This window comes from Rutidosis leptorrhynchoides, chromosome 4, assembly GCF_046630445.1.
Source record: "Rutidosis leptorrhynchoides isolate AG116_Rl617_1_P2 chromosome 4, CSIRO_AGI_Rlap_v1, whole genome shotgun sequence".
NCBI lineage: Eukaryota > Viridiplantae > Streptophyta > Magnoliopsida > Asterales > Asteraceae > Rutidosis > Rutidosis leptorrhynchoides.
In genome coordinates this window covers 306,346,746-306,365,117 of record NC_092336.1, presented here as the reverse complement: position 1 = coordinate 306,365,117, position 18,372 = coordinate 306,346,746, and the positions used below count along the sequence as shown (strand labels likewise).

General features: G+C 34.6%; 1 pseudogene; it reads left to right on the top strand.

The window, feature by feature from the left end:
- Positions 1-5,547: 5,547 nt before the first annotated feature.
- On the top strand, positions 5,548-6,878 carry LOC139841690 (large ribosomal subunit protein eL19y-like; annotated as a pseudogene).
- Positions 6,879-18,372: the final 11,494 nt, after the last annotated feature.

The window sequence follows — 18,372 nt, the reverse complement described above, 5'->3', positions numbered from 1 at the left end:
AGTTGAACCCACGATACATTGGTCCTTTTGAAATCTTGGAACGTGTTGGACCCGTTGCTTACCGTTTGGACCTACCAGCACAATTGAGCTCAGTTCATCCTACCTTCCACGTGTCGAACTTAAAGAAGTGTCTTGCTGCACCTGAACTTATCATACCACTGGAGGAACTTACAATTGATGACAAACTCCACTTTGCAGAAGAACCAGTTGAGATCATGGATCGTGAGATCAAAACTTTGAAACGCAATAAGATTCCGATCGTCCGAGTACGATGGAATGCCAAACGAGGACCTGAGTTTACTTGGGAGCGAGAGGATCAAATGATGCGGAAGTATCCTCACCTTTTCCCGACTCCTCCATCTACCTTAGCTTAAATTTCGGGACGAAATTTTCTTTAACAGGTGGGTAATGTAACGACCCTGGAATTTCCAACGTTTATTTATTAATAATTGTCATTATTAATATGAGTGATTAAACAAATGTATGTTATTACATTTACATGTTGCCATGACTTAACGTACTTGACTTTAATTGCCCGAAACGTCTTTGTGACACCCGGAACTTTCACGAATAATATTTTTAGATATTATTTGCATTCATGATTAAGTTTATTAATCATTTTAATTAACTAAGACTATTAGTTAGTTACTTGGGCTTTTAATTGGATTAACTTGTTAATTACATACACACTTGGGCTTTTATTTGAACTTGGGCCTTTACTAGTGTTATTGGACTTTAGAGGCCCACTCTACTCTTTAAGTGGACTAAATAGCCCAACACTACTTGTAAGTACCAAATTGGATGGAAACTAGCTAGTTACTTCATTAAGAATCTTGTTAGCTCATAATCCCCATGAACAACCATCCTTTAACCAACCTTTTTAGCTTTTACATGCTTGTAACCATCAAACAACACCCTCCCTCTTCCTTTGGCTGCTGACCGTGGGCTGCTTCCATGGGGGAGTGGGTTTCATTTTCAAACTTTGATTTATTTCTCACTTGTAGCCTTCACATGTTCATTACACTTCACACACACTTTACTTTCTTCCAACTTTTCTCTCTTTCTCTCAAGTTCTTGTAAGTATTATGAACTTTCTTCCCTTCTTTTTTTCTTGACAAAACCGTGACCCAACAACCCATAATCATCATCATCACTTGTTGTTGTTGTTGTTGTAGTTAATTACTTGTTGTTTACATACTTGTTGATGATTGCTTACTAGTTAACAAGAATCAAGCTTTCTAGTTTGAATTCTTCTTTTTATCTTGTACTAACAAGAACAACAAGAACATAGCTTACTAGTTATGATTCTACATATACTTTCTTAAAAGATTGCAAGTTCATGTGTTGATTAAACTCATACTTGAAATTCATGAAGTAAACTTTAAAGTTTACTTTCTAAAGATCAAACTTTGGTTTGAATCTTTAAAGTATGAACAACCATGAACAAATTACATGTTTACTTAGTTACTTCTTCATTTTATGCACTTTAATTTCATGTAGTTAGTTTATATGGTCAAGTACTACAAGTTAGTCTTGATCTCATATCTCTTGAACAAATTAAGTTAACTTTGAAAGTTCAAGAACACACAAATAAGTTTTCTTTAAATATAACTTTGGATCTAGACTTTTGAGTCTTGGATCTTCAAGATCAAACTAAGAACTATGTTCTACTACTGATGATCTTGATTAGTTAGTTAACTTTCAAGTTTATAGTTCACTATTTCTTTTATAGTTCATATAAGTGTCAAACCTAAGACTTTGATGTAACTTTGGTTCATCAAACTACATGCAACTCTTAAGTGAGTTGTGCTTCATGTCTTAGACTTGCACTAGGGTTATGATGGTCAAGACTTGGTTAAGATGATGTAGATACATCAATGAGTTGTACACTTGAAGCTATATGCATCAAGGATGAGAACCATGATGAACATCAAGCACCAAGACCATCGGAACTCACTTAAACTTACTGTTTCTGTCCAAAACCTACTGACCTGCTGTTTCTGTAACAGACCAGTAGACCTGGGCTGTTCTGACCATGAATTTTTAGATAGATCTTTTCGAGTAGATAACTTTTCATATAGGACTCGTCTTAATCCGGAGTTACGGTTTAGGATTTATGGCCCTCCGATCGTTACTATGTCCTTTAACGTTGTGCAGAAATTTCTGACCTACTCGCACTTAGACCGTCGCCACGGTCAAACCAAGACGAGTTTGCTTCTGTAAATTTTACCACACTTAAAAGACTCATAGACGGAGCCATGGCCACTGGTATCACCTTAATTCAGTAAGGGTAGAGGCCGTGGTGACTGACTAAAGTCAGCCTTTGTTGTAAACTACTTTCATAAACGAAACTTACTTTACGTCTTTTGTTTGATGATGAATGATGATGACCTTTAAGACCTTATTTACATACTTTTAAACCTATTAAGACGATTTACTGACTTAGTACTATTTTCCTTAGGTTGAGGACCTTCGGACCGATTACTTGCACACCTTTTCTGAACCGACTTTACGACTACATTATCATTGTGAGTAATAGCATTCCCTTTTTACTTTAACTTATTTTGGGAACTAAGAATACATGCGGATTTTATGTTTTACATACTAGGCACGAGTACTTAAACTTTATATATGTGTGGGTTATATAACGGCAGAAACATTCCCTTTAGCTCGGTAACGTTTAGTCATTAGTTTTTGAACCGGTGAACGCGAATCTTAGATATGGATCCATAGGGTTTGACATCCCCACTCAGGCTAGTAGCGCTAGCATTTAACGAGTGTTTAATACTTCGTAGACATACGCACTTGCCAAGTGTACTTTCAGGGGGTATAAACGTTAAGTTAGTTACCAAGTGCCCACGGTTAAACATATACTTTATCATACTATTTTGAAACGCTCTTTGTAGCACTGAAATCTCGTGGCCTACCTTACATACTGTTATACTTAAACTATAGCTCACCAACCTTTGTGTTGACGTTTTTAAGCATGTTTTTCTCAGGTGCTTGAGGTTAGCTTCCGCTGTGTACTAGTCGTGCTGTAGACACCCGCTGCTTTGAGTTGTCATCGCATGAACTACTTTACCTTGCATTCAAACTTTAGTACTTTTGAATTATGACTTGTAACGACCATTGTGGTCACATACACTTATTATTTGCTTCTACTTAGTGAAGCATGCTTTTGGATTGTAAAACATTCGATGTTGGTTTAGACATCACTTTATTAATGAATGCAAACTCTTTTTGAAAACGCATATAGTACTTAACCTTGTAATGATCCTGTTGTTGATGATTCGTACACGATGGTTTTGTACGGGGCATCACAGTCTTCGTCTAACAAAAACCTTGATGATGTGTTTAACGAAAAGCAGAGGTGATGGGTTTGTCGAGTGTGGGTTCACAAAGAAGAGAACAAGAAACAGTAAAACGATGGTGGAGATGTATGTGTATGTCGAGCAAGATTAAATGCAGGAGGTGGTAGAGGTGTTGAATGATGAAGGTTTGAAAAGAGAATGAGATGGACTCATTCCTTCCTTAATCTAATGAAATATAAGATAGATAGTATAGATATAATAGATAGAGTAGATGACTCAGTAACAGAAAGCAAAAGGCAATCAACATAATAATTGAAATCAATCAACACAGTAATATCAATCTTTCAATCAATTAGACGCAGTATTGTAATTATAATATAATGTAAAAATAAAACGTGTGATTAGTTTAGCTGTCGTCTACTATTTCATTTACGGACTGAAATTTATGCTCCGTTGATAAATCAATGACGAATAAAAATTCTCAGAAAAATCCTAAATTCTTAAATTAATTATATTTATTTATTTTGGTCATTATGGTATAAAATTTGTTCATAAATTATTAAACAAGAATTAACTCACTGTCCACTCCCGATCCTGGGTAAAATATAAAAAGTGTTAAAACTTAACAAATAGATCCTAAATACATTTTAAATAAGCCTAAAATTTATAGAACTAATTTTCGGATCACCTTTTATTTTAAAATTACATAAGTTTGAATTTAACTTGCTTAATATCAATCGGAACATTAAACGAGTATTACATTCATTTAATATTTATTTTTAATATACATTATTTATATATAGAGATATATTTTAAATAATAATTATTATAATATCCTATTTTTATTTTATTAATATTTAATAATAACAACATATAATACTTCAAATTATATTTTGAATTATTATTTATATATATACATACACACATATATATTTACAATTAATTGTTCGTGAATCGTCGAGAGCAGTCGAAGGGTAAATGAATACATGAACACAGTTCAAAGTTTTTGAGATTTCAATATTACAGACTTTGCTTATCGTGTCGGAAACATATAAAGATTAAGTTTAAATTTGGTCGAAAATTTTCAGTTCGTCACACTACACTCCGTATAACAGCAAATTCTTCACTCCTATATCAATTGTTGGAGCATCTAAAACTATTAAAGATCCAAAATATAATTACATGTAAACCAACGTACTGAAAGTAGGCTGATTACATAAAGTTCTAACTTGGGTCCAAAAATTTAGTGCAAGTAATCATGAAACAAACAGTAACAGTAACATAAATTTATTGAATAAATCAAGTTGAAACAAACTAAGTAAGAGAAACTAAATACTTTGATCAGCCTTTACAAATAGTTAAGTCATATAAATTTCTCTAAATGATGCAACAACTTTTGATGGTAACTCTATTGATTACCTTTAGAGCACTTCAGGCGCAAAAACCACTATTGCAGCTCTCTGTACCTTAAATTTTAACAAAAGATACATAAAAAACTAGTTACTTAACCCTAACCCTAGGGCACGATTAGAGAGAAAGAAGAAATTGAAAGGAAATTTGGGAGAATCAGACCATGATTTTGTGTAATATTAACGCGATTATTGTTCCGATGGATTTGTTTTGGGTAAAAAAGGCTTTTGTGTTTGATCTATTTTTTATGTTTTGCCAGAGAGAAAATATGTGTGTTTGTGTTGTTGTTGGATGAATGGAAAGAATCATAGTATGACCCCTTATTTTCTTTTCGGACGGATATTGAGAGGGTAGTTGTGTAAACAAAAAATAGAATGTGAGGAGATAGACAATTGTTGCATGATCAAGGTTTTTAATGGTTGAGATTGAAAGATGAGAATGTATTCAATGGTTATCTCTTTGCCAACTAAGCTGTTTAAATAATTGATTAGCTTAAAGTAACTTTGTTATTATATATAATAATAATAATAATAATAATATAGAATATAAATAGATTACATAAAAAATAAGCTTTAATTGCTCCTTGATATATACTAACTATAAGCTTTAATAAGCTCTAGCTAGGTGGTGGTCTTTTCTTTATTTTGGTTTTGCCCACAATTAGACTCGTTTTTAGTTAGCATTTCGGTTAGGTTGTTTGCTATTTTTGAGCCTTCTCTTGTGGCGTTGTCTTTTTTACCTTATTATAACTTATTATATATTGATTGCTATTGGTTTATAAAGTACAAATTAAACAGCTAGACTAATACGCTTATTTTCAGAGCTTATGGTTTTTGTAAAATTTGGACGAGCTGATAATCTTATTTCAGTATGCCTATAAGTTAAAAAAAGTAATTGTATGTTATCGCTACTATATATATGTAAAATATGATTATTAGATGATGAGACTATCGTTTACATATTTTTCCTTGAATTCTTTTCTTATTTGTATTAGTTTCTAAAAGTGCACAATAAATTTGCTTGTTAGTTGAGTTTTTTTATCATATTCTATTTACTACATGCCAGAACATACGTAAGCTGGTTAAGGATGGATTTATCATTAGGAAACCTACAAAGATTCACTCGCGATCCCGTGCTCGTGCATGAATGAAGCAAAACGGAAGGGACGTCATTCTGGATATGGTAATTCCATGGTCTTTTTTGTGCTCTTTTTTCTTTTCTTTTTTTTTTTAAATACAAACTTGGATTGGATATAGATTATTCAATGGGGTTTGATATGATGTTTTACTCAACTTTAGCTAAACGTAAGGGTACCAGGGAGGCAAGATTACCAACTAAGATCATGTGGATGAGGAGAATGAGAGTGTTGAGACGGTTACTTAGGAAGTACCGAGAGGCCAAGAAGATTGACAAACACATGTATCATGACATGTACATGAAGGTGAAGGGTAATGTTTTCAAGAACAAACGTGTGACATGAAGGTGAAGGGTAATGTTTTCAAGAACAAACGTGTGCTTATGGAAAGCATTCACAAATCAAAGGCTGAAAAGGCTCGTGAGAAGACACTCTCTGATCAGTTTGAGGCCAAGCGTGCCAAGAACAAGGCAAGCAGGGAGAGGAAGTTAGCAAGACGAGAAGAACGTTTTGCTCAGGTATTATATTAATCTGTTATAATAATATGTTTGTTCAAAGTTTTAATGCTCTTGGCCCGGACTTATAGATACATACATCGGCTTTATACCTTGCTTCTGTTATTTTTATATAGGGCCCACAAGAAAAAGCTCCAGCTGTCCCAGCAGCTGCTCCTGCATCACAGCCTGCTCAGTAAGTGTTGACATTCATTTGAGCGTTAATATATTATGTGGCTTCTAATTTCAGTTTAGTATATGAGGATGGAGAATATGAGACTGTTATATATATTATATATAAGTTGAATATAGAACTAATATATCATTGGTTGAAAAATAAGTTGGGTGCATAATTTTCAAAGTTTTATACTTTTTATAATCATATGATCCAATCAAATTTTGGTTCAACACCCAACTAGATGTATAATGGCCTCATATTCACTTTACTCTTAGTATATGAGGTTAGTTACCTATTTTATATATTTATATTCGTGGTTTTTCAGGGCAACGAAGAAGTCAAAGAAGTGAGGTCTGTATGTTTGGGATAAAATAATATGTTGATCCTTATGCAGTCTAGTTTTTTGACATGTTTCTTCTTTGGTATATGTCATAGAACTGATCTCTTTAGTTGGCTGATATTTTTCTGTGTTTTTAATGTTGGTTATATTGCTTATACATCCTGCAGTTTTTTAAATTTGTTTTCTATTCTGATTAACTTTTCGGTTATTTGTTTTTGTGTTAAAGTTTCATGATCATTTCTTGTAGTTGATCTGAAAGCATCTTGGGTTTTTGCTGCAATATGCGTATCATTATTTCTAGGTCGTATGGTATTAATCAAACATATAAGAAATGAGGTCATAGTATCAATCTTGACATCCTTAGCAAAAGTTTGCTGAATATTTGTATTTTGATTTTCCTGTGAGGAAGTTATGTATAGCTGACATAACTCAATAGTATGTACCTATTTTTTTGTTTGATCAAAGAAGAAAAATGTGAGCTCAAGAAGTAATCTTTAATTAGACAGCTGATAGGGCTTTGTAAAATCTTTTGGGTCGATGCATTCTTACGTTAGGAACCATTTGGGGCATAACCATTGTTGCTGTTGGAAACTAAACTTGATTTTGGGCTATGTGTTTTAGATTTGGGCTTGCAAGTATACAAATATTTTGGATCAAGATTATAGCCCATTATGTAGAAGCTTCTTGTAATATGTAGTAGTGAAAGTGTGTAGAATAATCTTGTAAAATATCTAGGTCTAGAAATACTAGGAAATATCTAGATAGTAGTAGATAATGGAGTGATCTAGACTACTCCATTGAGTAGTATAAATAGAGGGCTTCACCCCTCATTTGTAATCAAGCAACAAAGCAATTCAATAAGCAAATTCAATAAGCAATAAACAAAGCCTTCAAGATCAATCAAACTTCTAAATCATCAATCCTCTCTTCTACAAATAATATACATAACCTCCTATTGCTAACAAATTGGTATCAAGAGCTTGGTTCGACAAGATGATGGCCAACAATGTCATCACATTTCCTCGCCTCACAAAGGATAATTATGATCGATGGAGCATCCAAATGAAGACCTTCCTAGGTGGACAAGACTTATGGGAGATTGTGGAGGAAGGCTATGAGGAACCTGCAGAAAAAGGTCCTCTCGACAAGGAGAAAAAACTAATGAAGACGAACGATCAAAAGGCTCTTTCCATCATCCAACAAAGTGTAGATGATGGAGCTTTTGAGAAAATTGCAAGTGCAACCACCGCCAAGAAAGCATGGGAGATCTTGGAGAATTCTCACAAGGGAGTTGAAAAGGTGAAAAAGGTTCGACTACAAACACTACGAGGTGAGTTCGAATCCTTAAATAAGAAAGACTCAGAATCAATTTCCGATTATTTTACAAGAGTCTTGGCGATTGTCAATCAATTAAAGAGGAATGGTGAAACTCTAAGTGATGTAAGAGTCATTGAGAAGATTCTTAGATCATTAGATTCAAAATTCGACTATATAGTCGTAGCCATCGAAGAATCTAAAGATCTAGAATCAATGACTATCGATGAACTCATGGGTTCACTACAAGCCCATGAAGAGAGGTTCAATAAGAATAATAAGGAGCCATTGGAGCAAGCTTTACAAGCAAAACTGTCTTTCAAGGAAGAGAGCAGTGAAAAGACTCATCAAACGAGTCAACGAGGTCGTGGTCAAGTACGTGGCCGAGGACGAGGACAAGGATATATCAAACGTGGAGGTTATAGTTCTTACAGAAATGAAGAAAGAAGTCAAAATTTTCACCCGACAAGAGGTCGCGGGAGAGGCTACACAAGTAGAAGGCCAAGGTATGACAATTCTCAAACTAAATGCTATAATTGTCATAAATTTGGCCACTATGCTTCGGAATGCGAGAAGTCAAACAATTACGTGCAAGAAAGAGCAAATTTTGCACAAGAAGATACTGAAGCCGTGGAAAACACTTTGTTACTAGCATGCAAAGGTGAAGATAACGGAGAATCAAATTTGTGGTATCTCGACACGGGTGCAAGCAACCATATGTGCGGTGACAAAAACATGTTTGTGGAGTTAGACGAGGTAATTAGTGGAAATATCACCTTCGGAGATTCCTCTAAAGTCCCGGTTAAAGGCAAAGGTAAGATTCTCATCCGCTTAAAAAATGGAAGGCATCAATTTATCTCTAACGTGTATTATGTGCCCAATATGAAGACGAATATACTGAGTATTGGACAACTCTTGGAGAAAGGCTATGATATTCACATGATAAATCGTACCCTTTCTTTAAGAGACCAAAAAGGAGGTTTGATTGCTAAGGTGCCAATGTCAACGAATAGGATGTTCATGCTAAATATTCAACATGACATTCCAAGATGTTTAAAAGCATGTTTCAAAGATAATTCTTGGCTTTGGCACATGAGATACGGGCACTTAAATTTTGGAGGCTTAAAATTATTATCAAGTAAAGGAATGGTGAAGGGTTTACCTCCAATTAATCATCCGGATCAAATATGTGAGGGATGCCTTCTAGGAAAGCACTTCCGAAATAGTTTTCCAACAGAAGCTTCTAGTAGAGCGAAGAAACCTCTACAACTTATTCACACGGATGTGTGTGGACCCATCAGCCCACCGTCTTTTGGTAAAAATAGATATTTTCTTCTATTCATTGATGATTTTAGTCGAAAGACATGGGTCTATTTTCTAAAAGAGAAGTCGGAAGCTTTTGGAATGTTCAAGAAGTTTAAAGCATTTGTGGAGAATCAAAGTGGTCTCACCATAAAGGCGTTGAGATCCGATCGTGGAGGAGAGTTCACATCCAAGGAATTCAAGAAATTTTGCCACAACAACGGGTTACGACGTCCTCTAACTCTTCCGTATTCACCTCAACAAAATGGTGTTGCGGAAAGAAAAAATAGGACCATTCTTGATATGGCCCGGAGTATGTTAAAGAGCAAAAGGATGCCTAAGGAGTTTTGGGCTGAGGCAGTGGACTGTGCGATCTATCTAGCAAATCGCTCGCCCACTAGAAGCGTCAAGAACAAAACGCCCATTGAAGCTTGGAGTGGAAGGAAGCCCGGCATCTCACACCTTCGAGTGTTCGGAAGTGTGGCATATGCTCATGTGCCAGATCAGAAGAGGACGAAGCTCGATGATAAAAGCGAGAAACTCATATTCGTGGGCTATGACTCAAGTTCGAAGGGTTACAAGTTATACAATCCCAATACTGGTAAAGTAATCTCAAGTCGAGATGTGGTGTTCGATGAAGAAGAAACATGGGATTGGAATGTTCCCGAAGAGGAGAACTACGACTTTCTCCCTTATCCATTCGAAAGTACTGTAAGGAACGAAGAATATCTAGAAGTTCAAGAACCTTCTAGTACACCATCTCCACACTCTCCACGTACTCCAACCACTACACCTAATGAAGTGACACCAACATCAGGAGGAGAATCAAGTAGGCTACAACATCACACAAGGAGCATTAGGGAGTTGTACGAGGTAACTCAACCTATAGAGGATCTAACATTGTTCAGCCTTCTTGCCGATTGTGAGCCAATAAGTTACGAAGATGCAGCAAAAAGCCAAAAGTGTAAACGTTCCATGGACGAGGAGATTCAAGCAATCGAGAAGAATGATACGTGGGATCTTGCTACACTTCCAAAAGGGCATAAGGCTATTGGTGTAAAGTGGGTGTACAAGGCCAAGAAGAATTCCAAAGGTGAAGTTGAGAGATACAAGGCAAGGTTGGTGGCGAAGGGATATAGTCAACGAGCTGGCATAGACTATGAAGAAGTATTTGCTCCCGTCGCTCGTCTAGAAACTATAAGATTAATAATCTCACTTGCGGCTCAGCATAATTGGAAGATTTATCAAATGGATGTCAAATCCGCGTTCCTTAATGGCCACTTAGAAGAAGAAGTCTATATAGAACAACCTTTGGGATACATCGTGAAAGGCCAAGAGAATAAGGTGCTGAAATTGAAAAGGGCCTTATATGGGTTGAAGCAAGCGCCTCGAGTATGGAATAGCAGGATAGACAAGTATTTCCAACAGAATGGCTTTACAAAATGCCCACATGAGCATGCTCTCTATACCAAAGTAAGCAAGGAAGGAGATGTTATGATTGTGTGCCTATATGTGGATGACTTGATATTCACTGGCAGTAATCCCAAAATGTTTGAGGAGTTCAAGAAAGCAATGGTTCGGGAGTTCGAGATGACCGACATTGGACTTATGGCTTACTATCTTGGGATTGAGGTAAAACAAAAGAAAGAAGGAATATTCATATCCCAAGAAGGTTATGCGAATGAGGTGCTCAAGAAGTTTAAGAGGAATGAATGCAAGTCAATGAACACACCGGTGGATTGCATTCTCAAATTGTCAAAAGATGATGAAGGATACTTGGTGGACCCAACACAATACAAGAGTTTGGTTGGAAGTCTGAGATACCTAACCTGCACGAGGCCAGATATTCTCTACGGAGTTGGACTAGTAAGTCGATACATGGAAGCACCTACAATAAATCACTTGAAGGCAGCCAAGAGGATACTTCGCTACATCAAAGGTACGATTGACTATGGCCTGTTTTATTCGCCTTCTGAGCACTTCAAGCTAGTTGGATACAGTGATAGTGATTGGGTTGGAGACATAGATGATCGTAAGAGTACGAGTGGTTTCGTGTTCTATATGGGAGATACGGCGTTCACATGGAGCTCAAAGAAGAAACCCATTTTGACTCTGTCAACGTGTGAAGCCGAGTTTGTTGCAGCAACATCGTGCACCTGTCATGCAATATGGCTCAGGAAGTTACTAAATGAGCTTAAGTTTTTTCAAAAGGAACCTACAGAGATATATGTGGATAACAAGTCTGCGATTGCTCTAGCAAAGAATCCAGTCTTCCATGATCGAAGCAAACACATCGATACAAAATACCATTACATAAGGGAGTGTGTTACAAATAAAGAGGTGCAGATAAAGTACGCGAAGTCACTTGACCAAGTTGCTGATATTTTCACAAAGCCCCTAAAACACGAGACATTTCAGAGATTACGGAATATGCTCGGAGTGACGAAATCAAGTTTAAGGGGGGCTGTTGGAAACTAAACTTGATTTTGGGCTATGTGTTTTAGATTTGGGCTTGCAAGTATACAAATATTTTGGATCAAGATTATAGCCCATTATGTAGAAGCTTCTTGTAATATGTAGTAGTGAAAGTGTGTAGAATAATCTTGTAAAATATCTAGGTCTAGAAATACTAGGAAATATCTAGATAGTAGTAGATAATGGAGTGATCTAGACTACTCCATTGAGTAGTATAAATAGAGGGCTTCACCCCTCATTTGTAATCAAGCAACAAAGCAATTCAATAAGCAAATTCAATAAGCAATAAACAAAGCCTTCAAGATCAATCAAACTTCTAAATCATCAATCCTCTCTTCTACAAATAATATACATAACCTCCTATTTCTAACAGTTGCTTCTGATACATGTGTTTTGTGTGCCTGAAAATTTTGTAGAAACACGTGGAATCTCTTGCTGTGTGATGCCACAGCCAGAATCTTTACAAGTAGGTAAAACAAGCCATCTTTTAACATGGGGGCAGAATTCAGTGGTTCAGCACTCACCTATAAACTCCGAATGTAAGATTCAGGCCTCAATTGAAACACGACCTTCCATTGATTAATTATAATAATCTAATATCCTTCTATTAATCTGCTCTTAAAAAAAAAAAAAAAAAAAAAAAAAAAAAAAAAAAATCCTATGTTTAATTAGAAAGTACATGTTTAGGCACACGAATCATTTTTCCTAATTTCGTCTATTGTGACTAAATTTAGAAATCCATTTAATACCTCCACAATTAGCTATTACAACTTATGTTTCTACAAGTAATAAAACAACTAGTAGTACAAGAATGTACTGATATGACAAAGCACTAGTAGCAGTAGCAGAGGCGAATACAGGGGATGCATGTGGATGCTTTGTATAACACCCCGTCAAAAATTCCTTTAACGGAATGTTAACTCTGGTCCCAGTGTTTGGCTTGACTTCTACGTAACAGCAATATTCTACAGCGGAAGCAATTAATATCTGAGAATAAAACACGCAAAACGGGTCAACAATAATGTTGGTGAATCTACAGGTTTAAAGTTAAGTAACAGTATCTGAAAAACAGTTATCAGAAAAATGGTTTAGTTTCCTTGACCACGAGATTTTACAAGTACAATACCAAGTCGTAAAAACGTTTGCATAATATGAGCACCTGAATACTAGCAATGACCCGAGTATAGAAGCCACTATACCCGCCTTTACCTCCTAAAATGTTATACACTTGTTCGAGCGTATCTAATGTTCAAAATAAATGCACCACAGTTATTATAGCGGGTGAGATTGTCAACCTAACGGATCCTTCCATCTAAGTTGTGCTTACACCGATGGTATTAAAAGTATTCAAGCTAGAGGCTTTGTGAACAAACTCAGTACGCATATATAGTACTCGTGTCAATACAAAAGCAATTGATAAAGTATGTATAACAGCGTATATTCTCATCCCTGAAAACATGTAAAAAGCAGGACTGTAGACTCACCTTTGAATAAAGCTCGGATGACATACAAAACTTGTACGGTTTACAGTTGAATAATGCAACCTAAGTATACGTATTTAGGTTGGTCAATATATGTATCTTAAATAAGGGTGGTTTCATAGTATAAGTGTCTTATTGCTCGACTCGACGCGTTTCAAAGTAAAATTCAACTATATCATGCAAGTCAAACAAAGTCAACCGAAGTCAAACCGAAAGTCAAACTTGGTCAAAGTAGCCAACTAAAGTAAAAATCAATAGGTTCATGTCAAATGTTGGTCAACATGTCAAACCTAAGTCAAACGATACGTTTCAGGTCATGAATGATCATTTTCACAATTTCAGTTTATAATTGTGCACAAAGTTCATGAACACGTAGCATACTTAGCACAATATCTCATAGTACAAAAATTCACATAAATATGGAAAACTCCAGATCATAAATATACTTAAAATTGATTCCAAAAAGTCCGGCCAGGGACTCATACGATAATTAAAAGTCAGGAATCAGAAGGGGTACATTTGGGGTTTGCCCAGTCAGTTTCTGACCGCGCACTGATTTCGTTTTGGCAATAACCGGAGTTAGGGACATGCAATTGATACAAGACCAGTGGCCATAGTTCAAGGACAAGTCAAAGTAACATATATAAAAAATCTAGCCAATTTGTACAGTTTATTCATGAAATTTGGATGTTCAGTTTTTCAGCTCAAATCAGAATCCACATAAAGTACGGCTCTATTGTGCCCAAATCATAAGTTTTCAGAGATTGACATAAACTAAAAATAAGTCACATATCATGTTAAAATTCATATTCCAGAAGCTTACATGCCCTTTCAATAAACAGAATTCACAGAGTATAAAACAGAGAGCAATTTACAGATTCGATTCTAGTTTAGTTAGTCACATTCGCATACGATTATCCGAAGATCTAGATACAATTAGCCTATGATATCTACATGAAAGGTGAAGTAATTTTTGTGTAAATTTCAAATATGCAAATATTTAATCACAAAAGTTACCACATTTTATCATACAAGGTTATTTTCATGCAAGTGCTGTATAAAACTACTTTTACACTAATTCAAGCATATCTCGGGTTATACATAAGCAAACGACATGATATCCTAGTCTAAATTGAGTATTTTTAAATTATATTTCTAGTGGTATAAGTATCACATGCCAATTCGTGGTCTATCAAATCCAGATTTCTGATCAATCACGAAAACACAACGTTAATTTCAATTAAGCATAACTTGATCATCCGAAAATGGAATCAAGCGAATCCAAAGCCTAAACTCAATAGTCTTTCGCAAGGAATCTGAATATAACATAATAATTAACATTTGAAAAACTTAATTTTTCTGATCATGCAAAAACAAATTCGTTTTTAAACCCTAACGCATCAAACAATCAATATAATGATAACAATTAACACGTACGCGTATAGACTTGAGCAATTGACAACATAACTATGAAACTTTAGTAAAAATCAGATTATTATGATTAGGGTTCATGTAAATATACCTTAGATCAAGAAAAGAATTATATCAACGCGTAGAGGAGATCGAGAATTGCACTTTTCGTGTTCAAGGCTAGAGCAAAAATTGAAAATTGATGTGTGTGGGTGTGCTATAGTCAACGGCCAAAAGGGAGAGGGAGAGGATCGGCTGGTGCCTTTTTCTGGTGAGGGTTTATGCCAAAATTAGGTTTACACTCTAATTTATATTAAGCCCTTATTCCACAAACAACACTTAAGTCCCTAAAGTTATAAAAATTAAAATATAAGGGGGGGAGGGGAGTGGGGTCAGCCGAATATGGCCCATGGGGTACTCCCGGGCTCGTGTTTTGCAATTTCGTGTAATCGTGGCTCGTTTCAAGTGTCGTTTAGTCGTACCGAAGGCCCGGAACGCTAAACCGATCGTTAAACGCAACCAAACGTTAATTTATTAAAAACCCAATAAATTAATTATTTTTGAAAAGTTAATAATTAATAAATTAATTATTAAAATAAACCCGAGCGTTTCGTTGCTCAAAAAGCCGTTATCAAAATCGTATCGTTTTAATCGTATTTCATCATCCGAAATATTTATTTGAATTAATATCAACCCATATTAATTATTATAACCCTCCAAAGGTCAAGTACGCATTTATTACACATAAACACATAAAAGTCAAATAATCGCCGTTAAATAAACTAACGGAAGGTTAACGAAAGTAACGAAAAAGCAGGGTTGTTGCATTACCCACCTGTTATTAAAAATTTCATCCCGAAATTTTAGTGATCGTTCTCTGAAGAAGTTTCCTCGGGAAACAGTTTCGGGTATTTCAGTCTCATCTGGTCTTCACGCTCCCACGTGAACTCTGGTCCTCTTTTCGCGTTCCATCGAACTTTAACGTGTGATGGCCCCGTCAAAACACTTAACGGCTCCGTCACTTGGTCCCATAGCTTGATCGAACTTAAATGAATTTAATAAATGACATTGCATTCTTTTATTTCAAAAGTTTCCCAAAAAGGAAAGCATACCAAAATATGTAGTTTAAAAGTAACTCAACATATTAATAATCCAAAGTTGACACAAAAACATTGTCAACAACCCACAAGTATTAATTATTCAAAAACCGAATGCAAGCTAAAGTTTCATAAATTGTTTCATAAAAATCTGCCCAAATGCATGCAGACTCTTCTAAACACAGCGGAAGCATCACATAAACTCAAGTACTTGTGAAAACATGCGAGTAAACTGTCAACACAAAGGTTGAGTGAATTACGGGTTTAAATAATTGAATAAACTTTAGACCACAAGATTTAAAAATGTTAGAAAACATTAAACATTATTCCATTATCAATGAGCCACCTGGTAACCACTTAATTCTTTATTTACCCTTGCCAAACACAATAAAAAAAAAATACACTGGACAGTGTATCTACAACAAAATATGAAGTACTAAACATTCCGATTATAAATTGCTAGCGTGACTAGCTCGAAATGGGGTTGTCAAACCCGATAGATCTATTCGTAGGATTCGCGTTCACCGGTAGAAACCAATGATTACAGTTACCAGACTAGGGAATATTTTTGTCCAACTCACAATGAATAATTTAAATTTAATTATCACTTGTGTCTAAACGTGAAATAAAATACATGTAATCACATCCCAAAAATATACTTTGAAAAGTATGTAAAAACGGGACTATAACTCACCTTAAAAGTAATGAAGTAACCAACACAATTAAGCGAACAGCGAATGTAGTACAGTGATCAGGAATGATCACAACGCCGACCTATAAATAAAGTAGGTCGATATAAATAACTAACTTATGTCAAGTCTTAGTATGATAGCTATTGTACATGTTGCAAGTAGTCATAGAACAATACTCAATATGCATCGGTTTGATCGGAACAGCTTACGGACACACACTTTCTATTTTTAGAAAGTTTCTATTTTTAGCAGGTTTCCATTTTGGAAAGTTTCTATTTTTGGAAAGTTTCTATTTTTGAAAAGTTTCTATTTTTGAAAAGTTTCTATTTTTGGAAAGTTTCCAAATTTAGAAAGTTGCTATTTTAGGAAAGTTTATAAGTTAGGAAAGTTTCCTTAATTAGAAAGTCAACAAAAGTCAACTGAATGTCAAAGTCAATCGAAAGTCAACTCCAAAGTCAACCTTGATCAAACATGGTCAACGTTAATTTTAAAAGTGTAAGTTATAATAATAATATAAGTTATAACGTTTATTAAAGTTAAATATGTCTAATTATGTCATAACATAAGATTAATTAAATTAAAATGAATTATTAAAGTTAATATAAGTTTAAATGATATAATTAATATAACATAAGTATTTAATTAATTAATTAAATATTAGTCATAATGTAAGTATTATTAATTAATAATTATTTTTAAATCATATCATAAGTATTATTAATTAATAATGAATTATTAATCATATCATAAGTTTCTAATTATAATTATTAAATCATAAGTATTTAATAATTAAATTATAATTAAATAATAACTAAGTCTTATAATCATTAAATAATTATTTAATCCTTATTATAAATCTTATTATAATAATCTCATAATATAAGTTTAATACTTATCATAAGTATTTTTCCATTAATAATGAAGTATTATTAATCATATGTTTAATTAAAAAGTTAATTAAATCATAAATATTAATTAAATGATATAATAAATATATATCATAAGTTGTAAATAATAATAATTACTTTTTTTATCATAAGTAATTAAATTATAATGAAATCCATTATTTATATCCTAAGTTTAATAATTAATCAAAAGTTTTAAATCAAAAGTGCATCGGGTCGTATCCTGAGCCCCGGGTGTCGATTTTCGACGAGCCTTACATATATCTCCGCCTAAGTAAACCACCCGAAACTTTGGTACACTCAAGAACACCCCAAGAACAATCTACAAGTCGTGTTATACAGCCAATACACCACTTGGACTTCAATTCAATCAAAAACGTGTTTTGGACGTAACGGGTGATTCGTGGCTCGGATTGAGATGACCCGAACAGGAAAGTTCGCCCCACCATCAGTCCTAACACACTAACACACCCTAAAGTCACCAAATATTGTCACAAAGTCGGACCAAACCTGGTTCATACAAAAATCACATTCAATCTTAGCAAAATACCACTTTGATCATAACTAGGGTTCCGGGAACCGAAACGACATGAATCCGGTGTCTAAAATTAATGTCTTGATGAGAGGAACTCATTTATATACTTTATTTTAACTTTTATATCAGTTACAAAGTCAGAAACACACAAAAAAGCTGCTGTCCAAATTATATCAAACCGAAAACATATGTAAACGAGCAATTCTACGCATACAATAAACATTACAACAACTAATAATCATCATACTATTAATAAATCATCAAAATACAGTAAAGTAAGGAAAAATTAAAAG